General features: G+C 47.3%; 1 long non-coding RNA gene across 1 annotated transcript; it reads right to left on the bottom strand.

The window, feature by feature from the left end:
- LOC308668671 lies at positions 1 to 5,480 on the bottom strand. The gene is made up of 3 exons (XR_014026566.1): positions 5,383 to 5,480; positions 1,342 to 1,455; positions 1 to 43 (listed from the first exon to the last, which is right to left on the bottom strand). It is a non-coding gene; the product is annotated as an uncharacterized lncRNA (long non-coding RNA).
- Positions 5,481 to 13,631: the final 8,151 nt, after the last annotated feature.

A 13,631-nucleotide genomic window follows, 5' to 3' on the forward strand; every position in this document is an offset into this window, starting at 1 on the left:
GGTCGCAGCATCCTGGGGTCACGTGATCCTCCTTTGCGACCTTCTGGCCAGCAAAGTCAAAGGGGAAGCCAGATTCACTTTACAACCGTGTTACTAACTTAACAACTGCAGTGATTCACTTAATACGTCTGGCAAGCAACGCTGTAAAATGGGGCAAAACTTATTTAACCAAGGTCCTACTTAGGAACAGAAATTTTGGCTTCAAATGCAGCCATAACTCAAGGAATTATTATTATTATTGTTATTGTTATTATTTCTTGTTTTGTAGGTAACTCAACATAAACTTAACTGAATATATCCTCGTTTAATTACAGGTACAGTAATCCTCAATCGATTAGAATAGAGCTGGAAGGACCTTTGGAGGTCATCTAGTCCAGCCCTCTGCTCATGCAGGAGACCCTATACCAGTGATGGCGAACCTTTTAGACACCGAGTGCCCAAACTGCAATCCAAAACCCACTTATGTATCGTCGGGTGCCGGGTGGATATGGCCCATTGGGATATGGCCCATTGGGTGGATGTGGCCAATTGAGAGGGCGTGCCTGCGGTGGTGACGGAAGACTGGGTGGGACTAAAAAGTTCAATCAATCAATTCCAACTTTGTGAGATCTTTTTTTTTCCCTGCGAGAAGTTGAAATTGATTGAACCTTTTTTTTTTTGCACACAGCGGTAGAGGCCTGAAGCGAAAAGGTTTTATAAAACCCAGCTGAAGGCCTAGGACTGGGGCGACGGTGCGCGTGCCCACAGAGAAGACTCTGCGTGCCACCTGTGGCACCCGTGCTATAAGTTCACCACCACGGCCCTATACCATTCCAGACAAGTGGCTGTCCGGCCTCTTCTTAAAATTCTCCAGTGATGGAGCACCCACAACGTCTGGTGGCAAGCTGTTCCACTGGTTGATTGTTCTTACTATCAGGAAGTTTCTCCTTAGTTTCAAGTTCCTTCTCTCCTTGATGAGTTTCCATCCATTGCTTCTTGTCCTGCCTTCAGGTGCTTTGGAGAAGATGCTGACCCCTGTATTCTTTGGGGCAGCCCCTCAAAATTCTGGAATACAGCTATCATGTACCCCGCCTAGTCCTTCTTTTCTCTAGACTGGCCATTCCCAAATCCTGCAATCGTTTTTCGTATGCTTTAGTCTCCAGGCCTTTGAGCGTCTTAATTGCTTTTCAACTTACAACTATTTATTTAGAGACCATCCAGTCTAACTGGAAAAAAACTGACTTACAATCCTCACACTTCTGACCGTTGCAGCATTCCCCACGGTCATGTGATCAAAATTTGGACCTGTGATCCTAGGCATGGTTTTGCAAACAATATACACCTATGATATATAATACGTACCATAGGCATGTGTTATTTGTGACTTCCTAGCTGGCTTCCAACTGGCAAAATCAAGGAGGCAGCCGGATTTTCTTAGCCTTGGCTCGATCAGTTGCCATGACTGACTTTAACAACCTTGGCACAAAAAAAAAACCTTGTAAAATTGGGCAAGAACCGCCTTGCTCAGCAATGGAAATCCTAATTCCAACTTTGGTTGTAAGTTGAGGACTTTCTGCATTACACCCGAAACTATAATTTTAATTATTGTCGAGAAGAAATTCTCTCTGTGTGTGTGCGTGCCTTGAATTAACACAAATAAATGCTTTACCCAATGTGGAGCAATTGTGCAGTGTCGCAAAGGAAAGGTCCTCCTCACAGAACTTGCCCCCCCCCGCCCCGAGGCACTCTGGGTTGCACTTAACAATCTGTGTACTGACTTAAACAACTGCGACAGGAAGAGCTGGCATTGTAGTTGTTAAGCCGGGCAACCACATGAGTGCTTTGCTTAGCCACCGCCGCGACTTTCAACTGGTGGACTTCAACTCCCAGAATTCCCCAGCCAGCTGGCTGGGGAATTCTGGGAATTGGAGTCCGAAACGTCTTAAAATTGCCAAAGTTGGACACCCCTATTCTAAACCCACAAAAACCTGAAGGCCCAATTAGCAGAGAAACAGAACATCATCCCCACCACACTTTACAGGGTCAAGGAGAAACAACTCTGGGGGAAGGAAAACATCCCGCCCCCTCACACACACACACACACACACACACACACATTAAAACAAACTCTCGGCAAGGCAACTCATGAAGGTCTCGCAATTAAGGCGCCACAAGGTTACAAATCAGGGCCAGCTTTTCCAATCTTTGTTTGAACTAAGCAACCAAATATTTGGACCCAGCCTTCCCGTTGAAAATTTACTCAGAAACCCTGAGGGTCACGAACAGCTCTGGCGCCGGCTGTTTACGAGAGAATGGATGTATATGTGCCGGCCGGAGGGGTGTGCAATATTAGGATTAAAAATGGACAAAGATACCTTGGATCCAAATATTGCCTCTCTCTGTTTGGGTTCAGGCAGCACGTCTGATCAGGTCAATCATAAACTCAATTCCTGCATTCGTATCACATGCTCAACTGGCTGTGGGCGAGTATTATTAGTATTAGTATTAGTATTAGTATTAGTATTAGTATTAGTATTAGTATTTTCCTGGTTTAGCATGTGGTGCAAACAAACTCAGCCTGGTTGATATGTTTCTGACTGAGGATGTCCTGGGGGAAAACCCAAAATTAATTCCTTAGGATAAACGGGTTGTCGAAGGAAAAGCCTTCATCAGGGTTCAGTCCAAGGCGGGAACAAGCAACATGGCGTCTGCTTTAGAAAGGTTGCAGTTTATCGAAGAGGAGAGCCATCTTTCTGTCTGCTTCTCCTCTTTGATAAACTGCAAACTTCTTTCTAAAGCAGTCGCCATGTTGTTTGTTCCCAGCTTGGGCTGAACCATGACGAAAAATTGTTGAAGGAAAAGTCTTCATCAGGGTGGTGTGAATGCAGGGTGAAACAGTCTTGGCTTTTGGCTTTCGTCAGCATTCAGGTGGTTACAGCACAGCTGGCTGGGGAATTCTGGGAGTTGAAGTCCATCTTGCAGTGGGCAAGGTTGAGAAACAGTGGCCCTAGGCTAGGGGTAGGCCACCTTGGCTCTTTGATGACTCATGGACTTCAACTCCCAGAATTCCTGAACCAGCCATGCTGAGGGGAAAGGGAGAGGGTTTCCAAGCTGAGCCATGCTGGCTCAAGAATTCTGGGAGTTGAAGTCCGCGAGTCATGAGGGGGCCAAAGTTTTCCCCCGTGCTGGCTCAGGAATTCTGGGAGTTGAAGTCCACGAGTCAAAAAAAGCCAAGGTTGCCTACCGCTGGTTTAGTAAGATTTGTGGACTTCAACTCCCAGAATTCCTGAGCCAGCCATGCTGAGGGGAAAGGGAGAGGTTTCCAAGCTGAGCCATGCTTGCTCAGGCATTCTGGGAGTTGAAGTCCACGAGTCATGAGGGGGCCAAAGTTTTCCCCATACTGGCTCAGGAATTCTGGGAGTTGAAGTCCACGGGTCATAAAAAAGCCAAGGTTGCCTACCCCTGGTTTAGTAAGATTTGTGGACTTCAACTCCCAGAATTCCTGAGCCAGCCATGCTGAGGGGAAAGGGAAGAGGTTTCCAAGCTGAGCCATGCTGGCTCAAGAATTCTGGGAGTTGAAGTCCGCGAGTCATGAGGGGGCCAAAGTTTTCCCCCGTGCTGGCTCAGGAATTCTGGGAGTTGAAGTCCATGAGTCATAAAAAAGCCAAGGTTGCCTACCCCTGGTTTAGTAAGATTTGTGGACTTCAACTCCCAGAATTCGTGAGCCAGCCACGCTGAGGGGAAAGGGAGAGGGTTTCCAAGCTGAGCCATGCTGGCTCAGGCATTCTGGGAGTTGAAGTCCACCAGTCATCAAAGAGCCAAGGATGCCTACCCCTGGCCTAGGCTTCCTTAAGCAGGCCTTAAAAGCTCTTGCAGGCACATTTATTCATCAAGCAGGAACTGAGCAACTGAAACTCATTAATTGAAATCCAATTTAAGAGAAGTGAAAGAGGAAGGACAGTTACGACCACAATAGTAGCATGGGGGGAAAAGGCCCCACCTAGCAATTGCAATTAGTCAAGTGCAGGTGAAAAAGAGAAGTAAGTCTAAAGACCTTAAGACTAAAAAGAAAAAAGGAAAAATTGGGAAAATTTTCCCCTTTTGAATCACCAAGAAAATTGCTGGGGCTTTTCCTGATCGTGCAAAGGTGAGTCTGATCATCTGAGACCACCCAATTTCCTGCACAATAAAAAAACACACAAAAAAAACTAGGTGCTTTTCTGCTAACTGCAAAGAAACTGTAAATAGCAGTTAAAGTATTAATTGGAGGCCAGGAAAATCCCTGCTTAATTGCTCCGCTGATTAAGCTGGAGCTTTGTTATTTTTCTCTCTTTTCTCCCCTCTTCCCCACACCTTAATTTTCTTTTTTTTTAAAAAAAAAAACTTTTTAGTATAACAGTCATTGGGATATAGGTGGTCCGTGACTTAATAACACAATTCAGACCCGAATTTTGATTATCTGACCATGGGGATGATGCAACGGTCATAAGCACGAAAAATGGTCATGTCACCTTTTTGGGGGGGGGCTTTATAACTTTGAATGGCCCCCCTTTTGCAACCTTCGGGCAAACAAAGTCAATGGGGAAGCCATCTTCACTTCACAGCCCTGTTAATAACTTAACAAATGCAGTGATTCACTTAACAGATGGGGCAAAACTCACTTAACAACTTTCTGGCTTAGCCTGGAAATGTTAGGCTCCCTCGTGGTTGTTAAGTGGAGGAATAGCTGTATTCTCTGGAGACAAAAGGTTGAGGAAATAAATGTCCTCAAGTTATGACCACCATGGAATCCCAAATTTGTGTCACTGAGACGGCTATTTAGTGAGTTTTGCCCCGTTTTATGACGTTTCTCGCCACACGTGTTAAGCGAACCATTGCATTAGTGAGATGGTAGTTCAACGAATCTGGATTTGCCCGCTAACTTTGCATGTCGGAAGGTGGGGGGGAAATCACATGACCCCAGGACACTGCAACCGTCATAAATTCGAGTCTGTCACCAATCCTCTGAATTTTGATCCCGCGGCCATGGGGATGCTGCCACGCTTGCAAGTGTGAAAAACGGTCGTAACTCCCTTTTCCTATCGTGTCATTTTTTTCCCCCAGGGCCATTGTAACGGTTGCTAAATGAGCTGTCGTAAGTCGAGGACTATCTGTACTTGCAAAGGAGCTGGATTCTGAGTCTTGAGAACTTGGAATTCTTCACTGATGGAATTAATCCGCTTTGCAACTACCACATGCTCAGCTCTGTTTTCCAGATCGCTCTTTGCAAGTTGCATTTTTAAGCTGTCCAGCATTTAAACTTCCCACCGATACCTTTAGGCTGATTTTTTTCTTTTTCCTGGGGGAAATAAACTTCCTGGGACATAAAAACTTACAAATACTTAAAAACGTTAACCATTATACCTTTAATCCATATGCAGTAGATTAGAATATTTCAGCTTTTATGACCCGCCGAAATAATCCTTCAAGACCAGCTCTTCCGGTTTTCCAATCCTCTTGGCATTTGCTGAGGGTGGAAATTAAGAGAAAGAAAAGAGGAAAGGTTAAAATTGCCTCCAAAATCAAATCACGGTTTAGAACAGGGGTGCCGAACCTTGGCAACTTGAAGACTGGTGGACTTCAACTCCCAGAATTCCTTAGCGACAGTTTCCGTTGCTAAGCGGGACAACGGTTAACACACAAAAAAAATGTGTGTTGTGGGTTCAGGCGGGCCCTCGACTTAGGCCCTCCGTTGAGCCCCAAATTTATATTGCGAGGCCTTTGTGAAATGAGCTTTGCCTCATTTTAGGACCTTTCTTGCCACCGTCGTTAAGCGAATGGCTGCAGTTGATACGTTAGTCAGATGGCTGTTAAGCGAATCTGGCTTCCCCATTGACTTTAGTTGTCAGAACGTCGCAAAAGGGGATCCCGGAGCACTCTGACCGTCCTAAATAGAAATCCGTGGCCAAGCGTCTGAATTTTGATCACGTGGGGATGCTACCAAGGTCCTAAGCGTGATAACACAGTCCTAAGCTGCTTTTTTCACTGCTGTTGTAACTTTGAACGGTCACTAAACGAACTGTTGTAACTAGAGGACCACCTGTATTGCGCAAGCAAAAAGCAGATCTCACAGCAGCACAATGCCGTCTTCTACAGACAGGCGTCTTCCAGATGTTTTGGGTTATCACCACCATCTAGCTGGGGAAGACAGCTGCCAAGAAGGTGGTCGGAGAAGTGAAATGAAGCCAGCTTAGAAGCCTTCACTCTTGTGAAATGGTTACCATCTTAATGAACATGATGTGCAGCATGGCAAGCTATGGTTTAGCAATAGCTTGTTAAGCTAAGGCAAAAGCAATACTTTATAAATCCCAGCAGCTGACTTGGTTTAACACTCTGTGTTTCTCAAACTCCTTGGCAACTTCAAGACAGGTGGACTTCAACTCCCAGAATTCCCCAGCCAGCCAAGGAATAGGGAATTGGCTAGGGAATTCTGGGAGTTGAAGTCGACCTGTCTTAAAGCTGTCAAGGTTGAGAGACAATAACTAGGGAATTCTGGGATTCGAAGTCCACCCCTCTTAGAGTTGTCAAGACTGAAAGACACCGAGTCAGAAATTCTCGGCGTGAAGGTCACCCATCTTAAAGTTGTCAGAGTTGAAACCCACTAAGGAATTCTGGGAATTGCTTGCACATCAGAGGCATCCATGAGAGCAGGCGGTCAGAAAGGAAGGTGAAGTCTTTTCAAGGCTCACATATATTCTGAACTCAAAGAATCACAACAGGACAGAATAAAAGAGTTGGAAGGGACCTCGGAGGTCATCTAGTCCAACCCCCTGCTCAGGCAGGAAACCCTATACCATTTCAGACAAACGGCTGTCCTGTCTCTTCTTAAAAACTTCCAGTGTTGGAGCATTCACAGCTTCTGGAGGCAAGGAGTTCCACTGGTTAATTGTTCTGACTGTCAGGAAGTTCCTCCTTAGTTCTAGGTTGCTTCTCTCCTTGACTAGTTTCCCTCCGTTGCTTCTTGTCCGGCTTTCAGGGGCTTTCAGAAAACCAAATAAGCAAGACCCCTAAAAGGGGCAAGAAATTGGATGGTTCTGGAGGGACCTGCATGTCTGAATTCAGGTATAATAATAATAATAATAATAATAATAATAATAATAATAATAATAATAATAATAATAATAATAAGAAGAAGAAGAAGAAGAAGAAGAAGAAGAAGAAGAAGAAGAAGAAGAAGAAGTAGTAGTAGTAGTAGTTGGAAGGGACCTTGGAGGTCATCTAGCCCAACCCCCTGCTCATGCAGGAAACCCTCTACCATTCCAGACAAAGCGCTGTCCAGTCTCTAAAAACCTCCAGTGATGGAGCAACCAGAACTTCTGGAGGCAAGGAGTTCCACTGGTTAATTGTTTTCCCTGTCCAGAAATTTCTCCTTAATTCCAGGTTGCTTCTTTCCTTGATGAGTTTCCCTCCGTTGCTTCTTCTCCTGCCTTCAGGGGCTTTGGAGAAGAGCTTGACTCCCTCTTCTTTGGGGCAGCCCCTGAGATACTGGAAGACTCCTATCCTGTCTCCCCTGGTCCTCCTCTTCATTAAACTGGACCTGCCCAATTCCAGCAACCGTTCCTTGTATGTTTGAGCCTCCAGTCCCCTGATCCTCTTTGTTGCTCTTCTCTGCACTCTTTTCCAGAGCCTCAAGATCTTTTTTACATCGTGGTGACCAAAACTGGATGCAGTGCTCCAAGTCTGGCCTTACCAAGGCCTTGTAAAGTGGTATTAGTACTTCACCATGGATGCTTCGGTGCTGGGAATTCAGCAAACGGCTTAGAAGATGTGCGACTGTTTTATCACCAAGGCTGCCTTGGCTCACGTCCAGATAAGCGGGTATCTCTCAGCGAAGGCCGCTTCGGAGGCGGTCAGCACATCTGGCAGCTGGGGAGACCTTGTGAAAGGTGATAAATTGGGGCAGAGAAGAAAGCTGGAAAGGAATTTAGTTCGATAAGAACGGGCAATTCACATCTCATTCCGTTTCCTTCCTAGTTCTCTTCTCATTTCTGTTTCCTCCCTTCCTCTCCTTTCTTCCTTCCTCTCCTTTCTTCCTTCCTCTCCTTCCTTCCTTCCCTCATTCCTCTCATACTCCTCCTTTCTCTTCTCATCTCCTCCTCTCCTTTATTCTTCAACTCCTTCCATCTCCCTTCCTTCCTTCCTTCCTTCCTTCCTTCCTTCCTTCCTTCCTTCCTTCCTTCCTTTCTTCCTCTCATTTCTTTCTTTCGACCTTCCTCTCCTTCCTCCCTTCCCTTATTCCTCTCACACTCCTTCCTTCCTCTTCTCTTCTCCTCCTGTCTCCTTTATTCTTCATCTCCTTCCACCTTCCTTCCTTCCTTCCTTCCTTCCTTCCTTCCTTCCTTCCTTCCTTCCTTCCTTCCTTCCTTCCCTCATTCCTCTCACACTCCTCCTTTCTCTTCTCATCTCCTCCTGTCTCCTTTATTCTTCATCTCCTTCCACCTTCCTTCCTTCCTTCCTTCCTTCCTTCCTTCCTTCCTTCCTTCCTTCCTTCCTTCCTTCCTTCCTTCCTTCCCTCATTCCTCTCACACTCCTCCTTTCTCTTCTCATCTCCTCCTGTCTCCTTTATTCTTCATCTCCTTCCACCTTCCTTCCTTCCTTCCTTCCTTCCTTCCTTCCTTCCTTCCTTCCTTCCTTCCTTCCTTCCTTCCTTCCTTCCTGAATGCCTTTGCCCTGCCTTTGTGCGCAAAGAAATACTTTTGCACATCGAAAGGAATTCTTCCGAATTGCTCTCATGGCTGCTGCCCAACAAATGCAATGTGTTTATCCACCCACAGGGCTGGCCACTCTGCTTCTGGCACACTCACTTTTCTACCAGGCTGGAAGTGGATTCCATACCACACACGTCCCTTCAAGAGCCCAGGCTGGGGGGAAATGCAACGATTTCAATGCTTTACCACAAAAAGATTTTGCCTTAATCTGGGGCTTTGGTGGAGCCACCCAGCCTTGGTCTTTTGCAGATTTGGGGGTGAGCTCATAATTGTATGGTGTCCTCCAACGTGTGGTATTTGCCAAGACAGCTGCAGAAGTTATTTGCTGCTATTCCTTGCTTCATTTAACCGAATAACAGAGTTGGAAGGGACCTTGGAGGTCTTCTAGTCCAACCCCCTGCTCAGGCTGGAAATCCTACACCCTTTCATTGGTTGTCCAATCTCTTCCTTAAATCTTCCAGTGTTGGAGCACTCGCAGCTTCTGGAGGCAGGTTGTTCCACTGGTTAATTGTTCTAACTGTAAGGAAGTTTCTCCTTAGCTCCAGGTTGCTTCTCTCCTTGATGAGTTTCCATCCTTTGCTTCTTGTCCTGCCTTCGGGCGCTTTGGAGAATAGCTTGACTCCCTCTTCTTTGGGGCAGCCCCTGAGAGACTGGAAAGAGTGCTATCCTGTCCTTCTCTTCATTAGACCAGACATACTCAATTCCAGCAACCGTCCTTCATACGTTTTAGCCTCCAGTCCCCTAATCGTCTTTGTTGCTCTTCTCTGCACTCTTTCCAGAGTTCTGGAAATCAATTGGAGATCTATATCTATCTATCTATCTATCTATCTATCTATCTATCTATCTATCTATCTATCTATCTATCTATCTATCTATCTATCTATCTATCTTGTCTGTCTGTCTTTCTGTCTGTCTGTCTGTGTCTGTGTATGCCGGGCTTTTTTTGTCATAGAACGCTCAGAATGGAGTTCCGGCACCTTTTTTGGATGGAGCCTTGTAGGATAGGCAAGGGTTAGGGTTGTATGACATGTGTGAGTTCCGGCACCTTTTTCTTTTACAAAAAAAGCACTGTGTGTATGTATGTATGTATGTATTGTTTATTTTATTATATTTTATTTGATTTGTGTGTTTGTTTGTTTATGATTTAGCTGTTCCTGTATTTCAAACTGCCGTATCTACTTGAATTCTCCAAGGGAAATCTTCCCTCTGCGGCTGATCTTTCCCTCTCTAGATGTCCTATGATGTCAACTGCACCTGAAGTGTCTTCCTCAAGCCCACCTTCAGTTGGAAATGATGCAAAATGGCACATGGAGGGAACCATGGGGTGGGGGGGAGACTCCTCCTGTGCAGAGGCATGGCTTCCAGGGAAGAAAAATACAGTAAGCAATTGATAGTCAACGTGGTTTAGTCATTAAGACATCAGGCTAGAACCCTGGAGACAAGGAGTTCTAGTCCCACCTGAGGCATGAAAGCCGGATGGGTGACTTTGGGCCAATCACCAGGAGACGGGAAGTTCTAGTCCCGCCTGAGGCATGAGAGCCGGCTGGGTGACTTTGGGCCAATCACCAGGAGACGGGGAGTTCTAGTCCCGACTGAGGCATGAAAGCCGGCTGGGTGACTTTGGGCCAATCACCAGGAGACGGGGAGTTCTAGTCCCGACTGAGGCATGAAAGCCGGCTGGGTGACTTTGGGCCAACCACCAGGAGACGGGGAGTTCTAGTCCCACCTGAGGCATGAAAGCCGGCTGGGTGACTTTGGGCCAACCACCAGGAGACGGGGAGTTCTAGTCCCGACTGAGGCATGAAAGCCGGCTGGGTGACTTTGGGCCAATCACCAGGAGACGGGGAGTTCTAGTTCCGCCTTAGGCATGAAAGGCGGCTGGGTGACTTTGGGCCAATCACCAGGAGACGGGGAGTTCTAGTCCCGCCTTAGGCATGAAAGGCGGCTGGGTGACTTTGGGCCAATCACCAGGAGACAGGGAGTTCTAGTCCCGCCTTAGGCATGAGAGCCGGCTGGGTGACTTTGGGCCAATCACCAGGAGACGGTGAGTTCTAATCCTGCCTTAGCCATGAAAGCCGGCTGGGTGACTTTGGGCCAGTCCCTCTCTCTCAGCCCACCCCACCTCACAGGATTGTTGTTGTGTGGAAAACAGGAGGAGGAAAGCGTTCGCCGCCTTGAGCTATAGGCGGCACGCAAATAAACGCATGGTAAAATTAGGGTACGTGTGTGTGCGAGACAGCCCACATGAGCGTGTTGTGGCTGTGCACACGCAGGGGCGAGCCCTCTGGCCCAAAGCCTCCGGCCCACAGGGTGCAAATGTGAAATCTGATCTAAGATTCATCTCCTGGGACCGAAATCTTGCTGCGCCAGTTTTTTCATATCCTTTAAAACAAACCGGCTATTATGCAAGGAACAAGAAATATTGCATTAGCTTGCTGCCTCCTCTCCTTCCTTCTCCGCTTCTCTCTCTCTCCATCTCTCTCTCTCTCTCTTCTTCCAGTGAAGAAGAAGAAAAAAAATAACTCCCAGATCTTGCCAAAAATCTCCCGTTTTCTACGGAAAGGGCCCTGGGCACGGAGTGTCCCCATCAGCCCTTCTTTGCTCTACAGGTGTGGTTTTGCAGTTTCAGCTTGGGATAACCTTGCACCCAGCTGGCTGAGTTATTTATTCGTTTATGTATTAAAGTTGTAGTCCTCGGCTTACAACCGCTCAAAGTTACGACGTCCTTGAAAAAAGTCCCTGGCTTAGGACCATTTTTCTCACTTAGCGACCGTTGCGGTGTCCCCATGGTCACGTGATCAAAATCTTAGATGCTTGGCCACGAACTCGTATTTATGACGGTTGCAGTGTCCCCAGGGATTCCCCTTTTGCCATCTTCTGACCAGCAAAAGCCAAGGGGGAAAATCCAGTTTCACTTAATAACTAAGGAGGAGTTTCCAACAGTGAGAACAATTAACCAGGGGAACTCCTTGCCTCCAGAAGTTATGGATGCTCCATCATTGGAGGTTTTGAAGAAGAGACTGGACAGCCGTTTGTCTGAAATTGTATACGGTTTCCTGCCTGAGCAGGGGGTTGGACTAGATGACCTCCAAGGTCCCTTCCAGCCTGATGATTCTGTGTTCCTAGGAGGTCCCTGGCAGTGGCATACCTGGGAAGCATCTTTACCTTTGCTCCTTCCTTCTGTGAAACTATAGGGACGCAGTGGCTCAGTGGGTTAGGACGCTGAGCTTGTCGATCAGAAGGTCGGCAGTTTGGCGGGTCGAATTCCCGAGTGCCGCGTAGCAGAGTGAGCGCCTGTTACTCGTCCCAGCTTCTGCCAACCTAACAGTTCGGAAGCCCATAAAAACGCAAGTAGAAAAATAGGGACCACTCCAGTGGGAAGGTAACGGCATTCCGTGCGCCTTTGGCGTCTAGTCATGCCGGCCACCTGACCACGGAGACGTCCTCGGACAAGCGCTGGCTCTTTGGCTTTGAAACGGAGATGAGCACCGGCCCCTAGAGTCGGAAACGACTAGCACGCATGTGCGGGGGAAACTTTACCTTTTCTGTGAAACTAAGGCTGTTCTAGGTGGTTCGTCTAGCCACGGTTCAACAACCCCCAGATCTAAATTCTGAATCCTGGCCTATTCAGCTTGCCTTCTTCCTTCCCGGCTGCCCCTAAAGCGTGCTGCTTAACGCAGGCCGTGCGCCACGCATGTGGTCCAACAACAACTTGCAAACTCAGGCTGTGGTTTCTCCACCTGGGTGGCATCTCCTGTTTTCATTCCCTGGCATTCACACACACACACACACACACACACACACACACACACACCGCCTGGCCAGCTGCTTTCCTGCCTCTGCCCCCCCTCCCCTTAGCAAAGGGAGGGGGGGTCTTCCTTGGCATCAGTCCCTTTCCCCCTTTGGAGATTATACTTGGGGGTGGGATGGCAGGAAAACAACGGAGAGAATTTCAGAAGGGTTCGGATCCACCTAAGTCACTTCTTTGAAGGCTCATTAGCCCTTCTCTCCTTGATCCGACGTTTTATTTTCTCCCATATCCCCCCCACAAACCAGGTTTAGGGGTTTAACGATGCTGGGATTAGCAAGCAGCGTTTGGAGATGAAACCGAGAATGGCTGGGCAGGAAAATCCTTTATCTTGGCAGGCAGAATCTCCTCCAAGCGAGGAGTGAATTTTCAGCGGGGGCTCAGAGATAAAGTTCCCCTCCCTCTCTCTGCTTCACCGCTGATAAGTGAGCAGTTATCTCAGTTTAGGGCAGGGTTATCTGGGCAACTTTAAGATGCGTGGACTTCAATTCCCAGAATTCCCCAGCCGGCATGAAGGGCGGTGGGGGGGGGGCAGGGGAAACGACACTTCAGTTCTCAGAATTCCTCACCCGGCATGTGTGGACTTCAATTCCCAGAATCCTCTAGCCAGCATACATTATTTTCGACTTTCAGCATTTCCCAGCCAACAAGTGTGGACTTCAGTTCCCAGAATCCTCCAGCCAGCATGCATTATTTTCAACTTTCAGCACTTCCCAGCCAACAAGTGTGGACTTCAGTTCCCAGAATCCTCCAGCCAGCATGCATTATTTTCAACTTTCAGCACTTCCCAGCCAACAAATGTGGACTTCAGTTCCCAGAATCCTCCAGCCAGCATGCATTATTTTCAACTTTCAGCACTTCCCAGCCAACAAGTGTGGACTTCAGTTCCCAGAATCCTCCAGCCAGCATGCAATATTTTCAACTTTCAGCACTTCCCAGCCAACAAGTGTGGACTTCAGTTCCCAGAATCCTCCAGCCAGCATGCATTATTTTCAACTTTCAGCACTTCCCAGCCAACAAGTGTGGACTTCAATTCCCAGAATTCCCCAGCCGGCATGCATTATTTTCAACTTTCAGCATTTCCCAGCCAACAAGTG

The sequence above is a fragment of the Vipera berus genome (genome assembly GCF_964194415.1).
Source record: "Vipera berus genome assembly, chromosome: 5".
NCBI classification, from domain to species: Eukaryota; Metazoa; Chordata; class Lepidosauria; order Squamata; family Viperidae; genus Vipera; species Vipera berus.